At 39.1% G+C, this 15,958-nt stretch overlaps 1 protein-coding gene across 2 annotated transcripts in view; it reads right to left on the bottom strand.

Annotated features, from left to right (window-relative positions):
• The window catches only part of ADD3 (adducin 3), a 121,674-nt gene extending 107,820 nt beyond the window's left edge, over nucleotides 1–13,854 (bottom strand). For both annotated transcript variants that reach the window (XM_024755908.1, XM_024755912.1), the window contains exon 1: nucleotides 13,597–13,854. The gene's annotated coding sequence lies outside the window, so the exon portion shown is untranslated. The remainder of the gene's footprint in view (nucleotides 1–13,596) is intronic.
• Nucleotides 13,855–15,958: the final 2,104 nt, after the last annotated feature.

Genomic DNA, 15,958 nt, shown 5'->3' with positions numbered 1-15,958 from the left:
TATATATATATATTCATAATAAAATTGGGGGTAAATTTTATGGTATGCAAATTATGTCTTAATAAAAAAATAACATTAGGGTAAACGGTACATGAAAGTTCAAGACAATCCTTTCCTGTACTTCCTCAACAGGCAACTCTTTGATGGTAATAATGTTTTTAAGAAGGTAAATATCATCTTGGGTTGTCTAAAAAAATTGTTGGGAATTGAGTTCTCCATATTTTTAAATTACAGGCATGGAGAAAAAAATTAAGTCATCTTTAATGACTTAAGACCTAATAAACTTATTTATAAACTGGTTCCTGCTCTCTGAAACCCACATAAATGATAATAATAGAGCCTTCTTTTGCTTATCTAGGTCATCTCCATAAAATTGGGTATTTAAAAACATTTAGATTCACCCATGACTTGCCACCAAATAGGATCACAAACTGCTTCCTGATTTCTACCTGAATGATCTAAGTATCTTAACGCTGCCTCTTTAAGCAAACCAAGCTAAACCAAGTTTAGTGCGGTAATTCTTGCTTCATCAACTTTCTACTGGGAAAACAGTTTGATTTTAGGAATAAGATCCATGTAAGTTGTTTCAGTTGTTCTTGTGTACATATGGGTGCGCACATACACTTTTTCTCCTGGTGTCTTCCTTTAAAAATTGGGATATAATTCACACACCATAAAATTCACTCTTTTAAACTGTACAATTCAGTGGTTTTTAGTATATTCACAATGTTGTGCAACCATCAACATTACCTAGTTCTAGAACTTTTTCATCACCCCAAAGGGAAACCCAGTACACATTAAGCAGACACTTCCTATTTCCCTTATCCCCTGCCCCTGGCAACCACTAATCAATCTGCTTTCAGTCACTATGGATATGCCTATTCTGTGCATTTCACACAACTGGAACCATACAATTTGCGGTGTTTTGTGTCTTGCTTCTTTCACTTAGCATAATGTTTTCAAGGTTCAACCACGTAGTAAAATGTATCAGCATTTCATTCCTTTTTATGATTGAATAATATTCCATTGCATGGATATACCACATTTATTTATCCATTAATCAGCTGATAGAGATTTAGGCCGTTTCCACTTTTTGGCTATTATGAGTAATGCTGCCATGAACAGTGGTGTACAAGTTTTTGTGTGAACATGTTTTCACTTCTCTTGAGTGTATAATGTAGGAATAGAATTGCTGGGTCATAATGGAAACTATCAATATGTAACTATTTTTAACCATTAAACCACATTAACTTTTGGAGGATCAGCCAAACTGTTCCATTTTACATTCACATACATATATATATTTTTTTTTTTTTTTTTTGCGGTACGTGGGCCTCTCACTGTTGTGGCCTCTCCTGTTGCAGAGCACAAGCTCCGGACGCGCAGGCTCAGCGGCCATGGCTCACGGGCCCAGCCGCTCCGCGGCATGTGGCATCTTCCCCGACCGGGGCATGAACCCGTGTCCCCTGCATCAGCAGGCAGACTCTCAACCACTGCGCCACCAGGGAAGCCCTCACATACACATTTTTAAGGGCAGTAACAACACTTTTTATTTTCACATTTTGCTTAAAAGTAAATTGTTCTGTCCCTAGAGGAAAAGATTTCCTTTGGGACTAAGTGTCCTTAGAAGTCAAAGTAAATTCTAGATTTTACAAGACAGATTAAATCCCTCCAAAGAATAAAGATGTATACAGCAATACATCAAACCCTTACTACAGCAAAGTTTATTCTAGTCATCAAAGGCATTAAATATGCAAATATTTTTAAATGAAAGAGGAAAATAATGACAACTCCCAGTTTTATACAGTCAGCCAATAACTATGTACTGATCTTCCACTCACAGAAACATCTACTCCAACATCACTCATAGACATTTCAAACTTAATACGTCTCATGGGACTTTCCCAGTGGTCCAGTGGTTAAGACTCCGTCTTGCTATGCAGGGTATACCAGTTCGATCCCTGGTCAGTGAACTAAGATCCCACATGCCACAGGGCAACTAAGCCCATGCACCACAACTACTGAGCCTGCATGCCACAACAAAGAGCTCGTGTGCTACAACGATAGATCATGCATGCCACAACTAAGACCCGACACAGCCAAAAGATAAATAAATAAATAATTTTTTAAAAAAGATAACAACAAAAAAACCTTATGTCTCAAACTGAACTTCTGTTCTCTACTACTCCCCAAAACTGTTCCCCCTGAAAACTTTTGCCTACATCCCAAACCTTGGTGTCAAGTTTGACTTCTTCCACTCACCTATACCCCACATCCCAGTCAGTAAATTCTATTGATTCTATCATCCAAATACATTCAGAATCCACTCAAATCTCACCACCTCTATCAGATACACAATCTTTCACCAAGATTATTGTACCACTATGGTCTAGTGTCAAAACACAGCCAAAATAATCCTTTTAAAACATAGGTCAGATCGTGTCCCACTTCTAAGGGTCATCCAGTGGCTTCCCAACACCAAGTACCACATGCTTGGTACTCCCTCTGCCTGCCATGATAGTCCCCTTGATATTACACAGTCATCTCAGTACTCGAGGGGGATTTGTTCCAGGACCCTGGCGATACCAAAATTTGTGGCTACTCAAGTCCTTTATACAATATAAAATGGCCTAATATTTGCATATAACCTACACACATCCTCCCATATACTTTAAATCATCTCTAGATCACTTATAATACCTAATCCAATGTAAATGCTATGTAAATAGTTATAAATACTATGTAAATAGGCTCTGGCACACAACAAATTCAAGTTTTGCTTTTTAGAACTTTCTGGAATTGTTTTTCCCAAATATTTTTGATCTGTGGTTGATTTAATCTGCAGATGCAGAAGCCACAGATACAGAATACCGATTGTACGCGTTCTCTTACCTTCTTCAAGTCTTTGCATACATGTCACCTTCTTAGTGAGGACTTCACCTAGCCACTCTATTTAAATTTGCCATTGCCCCCTAACACTCCCTTTATCTTCCTCCCCTGCTCTATATTTCTCCATAATATTTATATTAACAAAATATATACTTCACTTATTTATTTCTCTTTACCTCCAAGAATATAAACTCCATTAAGGCAGGAGGGTTTGTCTGTTTTGCTCACTGCTGTATTCCCAGCACTTAGAACAGGGCCTGGCACATAATAAGTGCTCAATAAATATTTGTTGATTGACTAAATGAACAAGTGAAAGGAAGCATAAAGCTGCTCAGAAGAGCTAAAAAGAGGCCAGAGAAATATTTATGAGGAACTAATATACTAAACATAATAAAGTTGTGATGGGAATGGAAAGCACCATTTCTAGAAAAATATGCTACAATGTTTCTATAGTTGGCTTTAAGAAAAATTGCTATCCTTGACTATTTCATTGTTTTCAAAAAGGGTCCATCCATTGTCCATTGCCAAGGGCCCTTAGCTTCTGAAGAACTGAAAAAATCTCTGGGAGTTGACAAGTTCCTAGAATGATGATGTCCTTTTCTAAACTGCCACATATACACGGAGCCAAGGACTTTCATGGTCTTGGCTTTCTATTAGATCTATTCCCAGGACCATCATATAGTATAATCATAGGTTTCTTGGCCACCTTCCAGCTAAAGCCACTAATTGGTAAACTCACCTTCCTTAGAACTACAATCACAGCATCTTCAAACTAAAATGGATCTTAAAATGATCTCAACCCCTTACATATTTTATATATTTAAAAAACTACAGTGAAAAAGAAATAGTGACTTGCTCAAAATAATTTGAATAGTTACACTAAGTATTTTTCAAATAGTAAGTGATAAATACTATTAAATCTAAGAGAATTCAGACACTTGGAACAAATTCTCTAAAATCCAAAACCAGACAATGTTATTTATAAAAGCTAAGTTGAAATTATACCTCATAGTATCAACAACTCTATCTATCCACACATTAAAGTTGAAAGTTATAACAGAACCATCAATGAAACTTTGGCATTCAGCAAACAGTAAATGATGGATAAATTCGGATTTTAAAAAAATGTACACCTCTTCCCCAAAGGAGGCTTTCCTTGTCCAGTGTTGGGAATGATGAGGATTTCTAAATTCTTTTTCAAGTAACAACTTTCCTAAGCATTACTGGCTTCAAAATAGCAGTAGAAGGATGTTTCTATGAACCAATCATTTTCACATGGAGTTCAGAGAGAAAATCTGTTAAAAGGTACATGATTTTCACCACACATACCACTCTCTCCCCCTTCCCCGGCAATATTCTAACACACCTCCTAGGGAAGTGTGTCCTCAGCACTGTTTCTGATACGAGTATGTTGCAGCCTTCAAGTGCCTTACAGTGAGACGAGATTGTGAACCACGATTTTAAACTATCTCCTGTCATGCTACACAAAAAGGATTACTATTTTCATGGACAGTAATTTCTTGCCAAAACCCTTTCCATGGTCTGCATCTAGTGAAATCCTACTGTGTCTTTAAAGGTCCACCCTTATTCCTCTTTCCTGGGACCTTTTTCTGACCATCCCATCCGTGGTGCTCTTTTCTTGACCAGATGACCTACGGCATTTGTCATCTGTACCTGTCATTTAGCATTCATCACACACTTGCAAGTAACAAGTAACATCTTTTGTACAGTCGTCTTAGTTGTTGCTGGCTATTTTTATGTTTGACTGGATAGAGTCAGAATCCCGAAGAGTTACATAATTGATATTCCTATGGGGGTTTTCTGGACAATAACGCTTTATGCTCTTACATAAGAAGGGAAAGAGTCAGAAGTCCCAAAAGAGTAACTGGGTTTTAGAATACACAGCACAACCATCAATGAACTATAATTTTAAAAGCTTTGGGTTATACCAAAATAATGATTTCCAACCTTTTAAAGTAATAAGGATGCCTTTTAAAAACAAAATATGTTTTAAAAAACCAAAAACATATTCAATATTATTCAGGTGTTAAATTTCTTTTAACTGAGAATACATGCATTCAAAAGTATAAGTACACAATGTCAGGTATGGTACTCATCTGGTCTACAGAGCATACCCGATGTGCACAAGAAGCTGAGGTTCCTCCAGGACCAGACTGGCACATGGTTGAATGTTACTGTGCTGTGGACATGGAATATTACTGCCACATCAAAAAGTACTACTACCTAAAAGTATTTAGGAGCAAGTAAAATACAGAAATACTAACAAATCCCTCCCTACCCCCAATCCTGCTCCTACCCCCAAATCCAGAATAAATTCCTTCAGTAACTTAACCCTTCCTCCCAAGAAGTAGCAGATTTTAAGCAATGTGAAACAATTCAATGTTTCAATAATAAACTTTTCTTGTGGTTTCAAGTTAATAAATAATATAGCAAAAGGAACAACAACAACAAAATAACATTATAGACAAACCAAATAGCAAATATTGAAAGTCAATCTCTCATATATTTCCTGATTCTAGTAAAATCTCAATCCCATTTACCCATTTCATCACCCTCTTAAAACAAACAAACAAAAACCACCAATATTTTCCAGCAGAGGTAGAAATATCATTCTAACCTCAGTTCAAGTCCTTTGTGCAGTCACCAACAAGAATGAGCTTAAATAAACAGCAGTAGAGCACAGCGTTTAAAGGAATTAGCCCTGGGCTCAAGTCTTGGCTCTGTCATTTATTAACTGTCTGATCTTGGGCAAGTTACTTAACTAAACTTCAGGTAATTTACGTAAAGTGCTTAACATGACCGTTGGCAGGTTTAAGGGGCTGAAAAAAGTGGTTACTGATTAATTAAGTAATTATATATAATAGATATATAACAAAGATATTCTTCTTATCATAACAATTTCAAAGTTTCCTTTCAATTCCTTCTTGTCTGGCTCTGACGGGTCTATTCCAGGTATCATAAACCTCCACTCTTGACCTATAACTGGTTCTACAACATCCAATTCTACCCATGGCTACTACCATAAGCAGTTTCTGGAAGTTAGGGAAAACATAACAAAAACCAAAACGGGAGGCCACTTGAGCAAGCCAAAACAAGAACAAAATCCACTTTGAAACAGTGAATTCACTCAAGTAGGAATCACTGCCTTAGAACCTGAGACAAAGAAAAAGGCAAAAGAAAAAAACAAACCAAATTATTCAAATACTTTTAAAACCCTTACCTCCAGTTAAACAAATGATTGATGATTTGAAGCCCAAACAAATTTTAAACATTATTATTGTCTGCAGGACCATCAATAACCAGCACTACTAATGAAACATGCCTCATTAAAATACCTTTCTTTAAAACTTTTAATTTAACAATGATTTAACCATTGCTAGACTATTTTTTAATATTAAGTCTCAACAACTTCTTCAAGTTTCTCCTTTCCCATGCATTCCAACAAGCAATGAATTAGTTCTTCATCATGTGTTTAGGCCTCCTGCTGGGAAGCACAATTAAAATTAAGCAAGCAACAATTCCACTTGGTGCTAAGATCCTGTCAAATCCTTCAATGAAGTTGAGTCTGGTTTCTCCAGGAGCCAGCTGAAAGTTCTGCAACAAAAACTTGGGGCTGCTCAACTCGATGCTGGCCATTCAGTAGATGGCACTCTTTCCTTTGGGCCCAAATTACAAAAGCACCAAGAAGCATGTTCTGTGACATTCAGGTGTGATACAAAACAGGGATTCCCTCTTCAAAGCACTTAACTGGTCGTCACAATCCCTCCAGAAACCCATTCATCAAAAGCTGATGGTCCAACCAGACACTTTTAAAGAGCCCAAGGAAGTTCAGATTATAAAACATCAACTACAATATAAAATCACCTAACTCAAGTGATTACCAAGTAATCAGCTTCTCAGAGCCTTTTCTATGTCAAGCAGATACACTTTTTATTCAGGCATAAAATTTTCCTTTCCTATTACATTCTGCTACAGAGGCGACAGTCTTTCAGTGGCTAGTGACCAAATCTTGTCTATCAAATATCTCATTAAGGTATTTAACAATAGCAAAGTGTTTAGAGAACTATGATTTTGTCATTATTAACATTCACTAAGATCAATGAAGGATATATTACTTTTGTATTACTTTCAACATTTTTGGTTGAAAAAATTCATGTAATCTTTGATACCCACTTAAAAAGAACCAAACATCCTAATACAAAATTACTGTACATCTAGTTTTGCAAAAAAACGGGTTTAAATAATATGGATTTCTGATTCATTAATGATATGTCTTTTACTTTAATACACAATGGCTCCCAACTATTACATGACAAGGTTTCTTACACTTCTGTTTCAGAGATCTTTTTTTTTTTTTTAATTTAAAAAGCAGACAGTTGTGGAGAGAGATGGAAGGAAATTCTTTTTAGTGCAACCTCCAGGTGAAAGCCAAACTTTTCAGCAGTCACACAGGAATCACCTTAAAAATTCCACCTTTCTCTAGGAAAGATAAAACTCAGTCCTAGCAATAAAAGTCAAAGGAGAAAGGCAAGGTAAAAGGAACACTGTTTTAAAATTTAAAAAAGAAAAAAAAAAGCATTGGGAGTAGGAACAAGAAATAAAAATATATCGATTTCATTGCCAATCTCTTTCCTCTGTACACTCTCACCCTATGCACTTAAGCCCATTCACAACTCCACTTGAGCTCTATCACCCTTCCCCAACCACTTCCTTAGATATTAAAAGGCTGAACTTACAGAATCTTTTTCTTATGTACTAATAAGACAAATGAGATTAGAAGTAACAACGCAGCTTACAGTTGCTGGCTCTAATTTATGTAGGATTATAAGTAGAGTGTTCTTAAAGAAGAGTCCCTGGGGAGGCCTTGATTCCAAAATATACTTCTTTAGACATACCAAATAAGCCTAACTACCTTCTCCATGAGGATACTGAGTAAATCTATCTTTTTGCTATGGCATTTAGTCATTCCAGCAGATCAAAAGATGACAGGATAAGAATACTGTATGGAAAAGGGAAAAGGAAATGCTGTCCTTGCACAGGATGAGCTGAGCCATTGTGGAAGAACTTCACAGAAACATTGCTGATGGTGACAAATTAAAGGCATATACTAAGTCCCCAAGACACTGATAAAACTCAGCACTTCTCCAACCTGACTGCTTTCTACATTGTTGGAATTCCAGCTCCCCTAGCAGGCAACCAACAATAGCCATGAGAGCTGAATTAAACAGGCTCCTGAACTCACACATGCACTGTCCTTTCCTCTTCCATCCAAAGTAAGCACTTCCTTGGTGGGGGAGTGAAAAATTACAAGAACAAATTCAAAAGGGTATAAGAGCTAGCAAAAAGAATAAAGTAACAATTTCATGTACGTTACTTAGAATTAAGTTTTCATATTACTTGCCTTAATGCACATTGTGAGCATCAAATTTTTTCAAATTGTTTTATTAATATATACGGTGTGCTTCTTGAGACATTGGTTTTAAGAACATATGTTGTTGTTATTGCCCTTAAGTTTATAAAAAGTGTTTTTACCCCCTGGCTGGCTGGTTGTGGGAAACTTTTTTATCTTATGGACGTCAGTATGCCTATGGCAGAAAAAGTGAGCTGCATAACCCAAGATTCAAACTGTAGTCTTGTTTGAGGAGGTAGCAATCTTAACTGCTAGTTAATGTACTGCTATACACCAATATCCTTAGGCCCAGTTTCAGGCAATTTAAAACAAGAGGTTTCAAAGTTCATCTTATATCAGGGAGCCTTACCATTTCCAATCAAGCTTTAACTAAAGCCAACTTTTAAACAAGTAATTGTAAAGTATATGGTGGTGAAACAGATCAGCTTGACATCAGGTAAAAAGCTCAACTTAGATCTAACCTCATTATAAAGATATAACTACATGTCAAAGCCTAAACATCTTTCATAATAACATTTCAGCTATACAATCTTCCTAAGAGGGAAATATACAAAAACAAAAAGCCTTTTAATATCAGGGATGGGTTTCATCCATTTTATACCTTTTGGTGACCATGCAACTACTTTTTGAGTTATGCTAGACAACTCTGAAAGCCACATTCATTCTTTAAGGTTTCTAGGATATTCTTTATTAAATTGTTCTTTCAGTGTAGTAAGTCATGTCCTAGAAACCTAAAAGAGATTATTAACGCAGCTTTTCAAAGATACCCAACAAAAAATAGTTTAAAGAAACAAGAGACTGATTCTCATTATCTATGCTATCGTCTAAGTCTTTAGGGTAAGTTAAACAGTACTTTCTTAACATTCAAGTATGTTGTCAACTGTGCAATTAACTTACTTTTGAACTTGATTTTGCGATTAGTCCACATATAACAGACCAACATTAAAATACACATGAAATAAACAAAAAACCCACACACCTTTTTTTCTCCAACACTTTCAGTTAATTTTCAGTTAAAGCTGCTGTTCTATGCATGCTGTTGGTATTCAAATATTCACTGCATGAATGCCAAGTGAGTCATTTCTAACTAACCTGAAGGGAAGAGCATACCCCAAGTAGTATGCTTACACTCATGTGTGTCCATAACTAGCTACTGCTAGAAGAAAAAAATAAATTCATCTAACTATTATACATAAGGGATATACAAGGGGTAATAGACTTTTTTTCTTTCAAGCCATAGTCAATGAAAGGCTGATAACTTACATAATTTAGAGAAGATTCTTAATATACACAACCCATTGCAGTAAAAAACTGAGATTGTCTTGGCTTTCGGCCAAGACAATTTAGTCACTAGCAGGACCTGAAAGACCTCATAACAATCGCATCTAGAAATACTGGGGCATGGACCCCAAGATCAAATGACAAAGCATTAACATAGAAGACATGAAATAAAGTATCAGGGCACCCATTTTGAATCTCAATGACAAGACACAGTCTATGACTGCTCAATTTCAAATAGGGTGTCCATGTTTAAAAGAAAGAATAGTACTCTTGATTAAACATTTAAAATGTTTTCTATTCAAACTCTACAAGTTTAATATTTCCAACGGAATCTGAAACAGCACTGAATTTTAATTATAGCAAAAGCATATTAGCATTTTTAGTATGAGAAACAGATTAGTAACCTGTGTCTTCAGTACCATGTGAGTTTTCTTAATTCAACGTATACTTGTTTTTAAGCATTTTTTCCTAATATTACCTTTCACTAAATTGCCAACAAAGGACACATTAACTCTCTACAATAGTTATTCTAAACATTACGTAAAACAGCTACTAATTTAGGTTATAATTAATTTGCTTGACGTATCCACTACACTGGTGAAGCAGCAACACACAGTTCCTTGAGGAATGTGAGTGACAAAGTAAAAGCCACAAGTGACATCTTTCCATGTCAGGCTAATTTTAAGAGGCAACTTGGGTGGAATTTCGAACAAACTTAAGTTAAAATTCACCTCAGGTTAATATGGTGGTGTTGGTAATCAGTAGACGAGGCCTACCGATTTAGTGCAGAACAAGAATGCCTCCAAGGGCCCTGCTGGACCACCTGGAGCCCTACACATCTGGCAAGCTTGAAAAACAAAAAAGACTTTAATCTTTAGTAATTAAAAAGATAACATACTACAGCCCAAATTCTAGCATCCTAGCTAAACATATGTTGTGTGAAAAGAGAATCCTCTTCCAAAGTCAAAAGGTGATTCTACTTAACGCAGATTACCACCATTCACATTTAAACACAACTTGGTGGTACTAACACAGGAGGGTGTTACTAAACAAGGCATATGCACACCTGTAGTCTTGGAGATACTGTGAAGGTACTTCATTGATTTGCTAGAATTACCACAAGTGTAATAGCAGCAGGGGCTACTAGTTATGCGGGTTCACTCTCAAGCCAGGCTCTGGGTTCAAAACCAGCCCGTCTGTGCCCAGTAGCCGTACAAAATACTTAACCTCTCTATGTCTGTTTAGGCACTGGGTTGTCATGAGAATTAAGTAAATTAAATCATATAAAACTGTGCCTGGCACAGAGGTAGAGCAAATAAATATTGGCTGTTACAAATATCTGCTAAGTCTTCACTTGCTGGGTTGCATGATATAGCCACCTTCAGAAAAAATGTCGTCTTATACTGACGATGATAAACACATAAAACACTGAGTACCAGACTATATTCTAAGCACTTCCCATATAACAACTCAGTTAAGATTTCGATATTATCATTCCCCAACATTTTACAAACCCAATTTGTTCAGAGTTGGGTTTTTATGCTTTTATGTGACTTCTTCCTTCAACAGAAATGCTTCTTATACTCTGACGACATACCTGAGTGCTGCCCTGTACTGCTAACCAACTACTTTGAGATAGGAGAGATTAAACAGCTAACAACCTGTATAGGCTTGAGTGTGACGAAAACACTCAGACACGACAGACCTACTTCAGGAGGCCTCACAACCCCAGAGGTTGGGCCCCACCCTGTATTTAAGTTTTAGGATTGTGTGTAGGAGGTCGGCTGATGCTGTGTCCTCTTAGTCTCAAAAGACGTTCTGGTTTTACGAAGACCAGATCCACACTTCAAACATCATTGAGCAAAACCCACATTCATCCCAGTGTAACATTATTGAAAAAGGGGGTTAGAAATAGCAGAGTACAGTATAATTTTCTCATTCATTTTCGGAATGTAAAACTTATATTCTGAAAATACAATCCTTCTATTATGCAAAATAGTTCCTAGATGTCATATGATCACATATGTAATATGTCAAATGTTTACCAACAAACATTTCCTTCTATCATACCTGTAAAAAGCTGCAACATGTTGAATGCCTCATGCCCAACTACCTCAAGAACTCTTAAATTATGTTTAACATTCAAAACAGATACACCATTTTTTTTCCTTAAAAGCAACTATTACCAACATGCCAACATTTGCGGTCAATTTAAAGAGTTTTAAGAGCACAGGCTGAACTCTTTGGAAAAATGAACACTTAAATATAGCAAAAGTGGCCATTTTTTTTCCTGGTCTTCCCTCTGCAAAGTTAATCTGCTCAATTTAAGCAGAAGAAAATGAGTGAGTTACAGTGTAATTACAATGCAATGGAGACTCAGATATAAAAACTTTATACATAGCTAAAAAGTAACTTAACCCTATAAATGAATAAGTCCCATATCTTAATTACACATTTTCAAAAACAGTCCAGCATCTTATTTTAAAACGACAAATTACGCTGTATTCTTAGTTTACTCTCTTTAACAGTCTCATTAGAAGTCTTCTAAAGTCAAAATTAGGATGTACCCCGTATGATGCAGTTGCACTCCATTCCAAGAAAAGCAACCATTTCATACTGCTAAATCTAACATGTCGTACAATTTAACATAAACGTGCCTGCACGTTTATGTAGCTGATTCCTACCCCCTCCCCCAAACCTTATCAACTCCTTCACCAAACTTGCATATAATCCTCACTCAAAGCCTCTTGGTTGGGCTTCCCTGGCGGGCACAGTGGTTAAGAATTCGCCGGCCAATGCAGGGGACATGAGTTTGACCTTCCTGGTCCGGGAAGATCCCACATGCCGCGGAGCAGCTAACCCCGTGCACCACAACTACTGAGCCTGCGCTCTAGAACCTGCGAGCCACAACTACTGAGCCCGCGCGCCACAACTACTGAAGCCTATGCACCTAGAGCCCGTGCTCTGCAGCAAGAGAAGCCACTGCAATGAGAAGCCCGCGCACTGCAACCAAGAATAGACCCTGCTCACTGCAACTACCGAAAGCCTGCACGCAGCAATGAAGACCGAATGCAGCCAAAAATAAAATGAATAAAATAAATAAAATTTTTAAAAATGCCTCTTGGTTGAGTTAAATTCCATTTCTCTCCATACCCCTCTAGCAGGTCAATTGCAACAGCACATGTGCCAATGAGTGGTTTTACTCACGCTCCCATTTTAAACGGGCACCTACTTGCAATTAAATCTCTGCAACAAAAAAGTTTACCTGAGGCCATTCTTGCCATTCTAATAGAGGCCTAGCTTATTCTACCTGTCTCTGTGGTCTTGCCTCAGCTATAATAGCATACCCCCAAAGAGGCTGGACACCAGCAAAGCGGACCTGCTGCCAACTCTGCCTGTCACCCCGGGCAGGAAGCGCAACCTAACATGTATACGTTTGTAGGGGTGGGGTGGGTGTGGGTCGGGGGGGATGGGAACGCAAATTACAGGAGAAAGGTTTGGTTGAATACTTTCAACTTGTAACAGAAGTTGTTTAAATGAGGAAAACAAAACTAACCAACACTCCCTCCCTTACCTCCACCCTTTCCAACCGCGGGAACCTACCACCTTCCTGGAGCGCACCTTCAGTGCTTAAAGCACCCCGAGTCACTGACGCTTCAGCCAGCTCTTGATTTTTAGAACTCCCAGTTCTCCGGGAGAAACCAGAGGACGCCCGAAAGACTCGGGCCCACCCCGCGGCGTCCCGAGATCCTCCCCTGCAGGTCCACCCTCTTCGAACCAACCCGAGGCTCCCATTCCAGTCCCGGAGGAAGAGGGGTCCACCTGAGGCCGCAGGGGCAACCAATAGGCAGTCCCCTCCACCCCGCGAGCCTTCGCGTTCCCCACCCCCGCGCGACCCCCTGGAAGGGTCTCCGCAGCCCAGCCCGCGCGGGCGCCCGCCGTCCCCGCTGGGAGGAGCGGCGGGAAGGCCGCGCCTTCTCTCCCCTCAGGATTACCTCGCAGCGCGAAGCCGGCTTTGTGCTTCCCTCCCTCCTTCTCCGCGGCCGCCGGGGCTGCAGCGGCAGCGCGATCCTCCACCGCCGCCTCTTAAGCGCCGCACGGCTCCAGAGGGAAGGGCAGAAGGGGAGGGGGCGTGAGAAGGGAGGGACCTGGGCGCCGAGCCCTGTGTAGCAGGAAGCGGCGACACCTGGGTCGCTATGCCTCTAGCTCTCGCTCTCTGTTTTTAAAAAATATAATTTAAACCTCCTTCTTCCCCCTCCTAGGGACTTCCCTGGTGGTGCAGTGGTTAAGAATCCACCTGCCAATGCAGGGGACACGGGTTCGACCCCTGGTCTGGGAAGATCCCACGTGCCACGGAGCAACTAAGCCCGTGAGCCACTACTACTGAGCCTGCGCTCTAGAGCCAGAGAGCCACAACTACTGAGCCCATGTGCCACAACTACTGAAGCCCAAGCCCGTGCACCTAGAGCCCGTGCTCCGCAACAAGAGAAGCCGCTGCAATGGGAAACCCATGCACCGCAGCGAAGAGTAGCGCCTGCTGGCCGCAGCTAGAGAAAGCCCGCGAGCAACAGCAAAGAGCCAATGCAGCCAAAAAATAAATAAAATTATTAAGTAAATAAATAAATAAAAAGGCCTCCTATAGGGAGAGAATTGAAGGAAATTAGTTGCCCAGTTTCTTCATCTGTTTTTATCTTGCTCTTCTGCAAGGAAGGCATTTCATTTCATCTCCCAGGTGGCAATGGACAATGAATAAAATGGCTGTTGTTTCTATAATTCAAAGCAACCCCTCAAAATTAAATGCATTTCTTTGTATCTTCCCCAAAGTACTGAGCACAGTCTCTTATATAAATGCACTTAATAGATACTTTAAAAAACGAATACACAAATTAATGAAATGAATAGCTCCCAAAATATCCAGAAACTGATTACAAAGTGTTTTGGTTTGCTTGTAATTTGGATTGTCTAAAACAACTGACTCCATCCTCTACTTCCTTTTTCTAACACAGTCATGACCTAAGAGAAACAAATTCCTTTCTGGAGAGCTCTTTAGGCATGCCTGATTTGTATCCTCCAATTAAATTGTAGCCACAAATCTCCACGTGAACTCTGGGTAGATCAAGCAGTAGTGGGACAGTCTCTCTGCCAAGAAAGCACTGGATTAAATTTCAAAATTCCGGTGCTCTAGTTCTAGTTTGGAAACCAACTGGTTATGTGACCTCGAACAAGTTTCTCGACATGCTTGTGCCTCAGTTTAGCCATCTTTTAAGTGGCTGTGGTGTCTTATAATACCTGCTGTCCCTACTTCATAGGGTGGTTATAAAGTTCAAATGATAATAAAGGAAAAAAATGCTTTGAACTTTTCAAAGTACTTTGTAAATAGAAGGTATTATTATAGGCAGATGTATTTAAAATCAACTATCTAGTTCAAGGGACTTTACCCTAAACAACCTGTTTTACTACTTACTGGTTCGGAAAGCAAACAGGTTAATCTCGCTCCCTGTGTGCGTGCGTGCACACATACACACACACACACACACACACGCGCTCGCGCACACACGCATGCACCCTGCTGCTCCCAATTTAACAACTTATCAGCTTTGAGGCTTTCCCCTTGGGTCGGAAATGACATCTGCAATATGAAGAGCTAAGAATTTATATAGAGATCCCTCTTCCATCCTTTCCCCCCAAATGTACCTTTTTAAAGCTCTCGACCGAAAAGTAAACTCAGTGAAGCACAACAGCCTTTTAATACTTCCTAATGTCATGTATTCAATCAGTGGGGTTAGATGAACCATTCATGCTGAAACTTGGCCATGCTACATACATTTTGATCACCCTTTTGTGTCGAGCGAGTCTGGAAAGTAGTTGGGGAACAGAGCAGGAAGGACTGACATGGAACTCACGCTAATGAGTTCTCCGCTCCCCAAGGAGATCTAATCGGGGCGCGATACTCAAGGATTCATCAACATATTTTATTAGCACTATGTGACCTATATGGTTTATTTTAAAGGAATTACCTCAGTTAAATGCCTGACAGGTCCTTATACAACTGTTTAAGTATCAGACCTGATAAATTTCTGTAACGTTTATAAACTATCACCCTCAGAGTCCTCCTTTTTTTCCTAAAAGTATTTCTTGTCATTTATTCATTTTCCATTTGGTGAGTCTTTTAAAATCATCATGGCTAAATAAATGACTGCTAATACACAAACAACTAATAAACAATTGGTATAAATAAGATACTCCAAATTAGAGGCCCACACATAGGTAAGATAAAAACTCACAAAAGGGCTTCCCTGGTGGCGCAGTGGTTGAGAGTCCGCCTGCCGATGCAGGGGACGCAGGTTCGTGCCCCGG

This window comes from Neophocaena asiaeorientalis, unplaced genomic scaffold (assembly GCF_003031525.2).
Source record: "Neophocaena asiaeorientalis asiaeorientalis breed wild unplaced genomic scaffold, Neophocaena_asiaeorientalis_V1.1 scaffold85, whole genome shotgun sequence".
NCBI lineage: Eukaryota > Metazoa > Chordata > Mammalia > Artiodactyla > Phocoenidae > Neophocaena > Neophocaena asiaeorientalis.
This window is presented reverse-complemented; position numbering and strand designations above follow the sequence as displayed.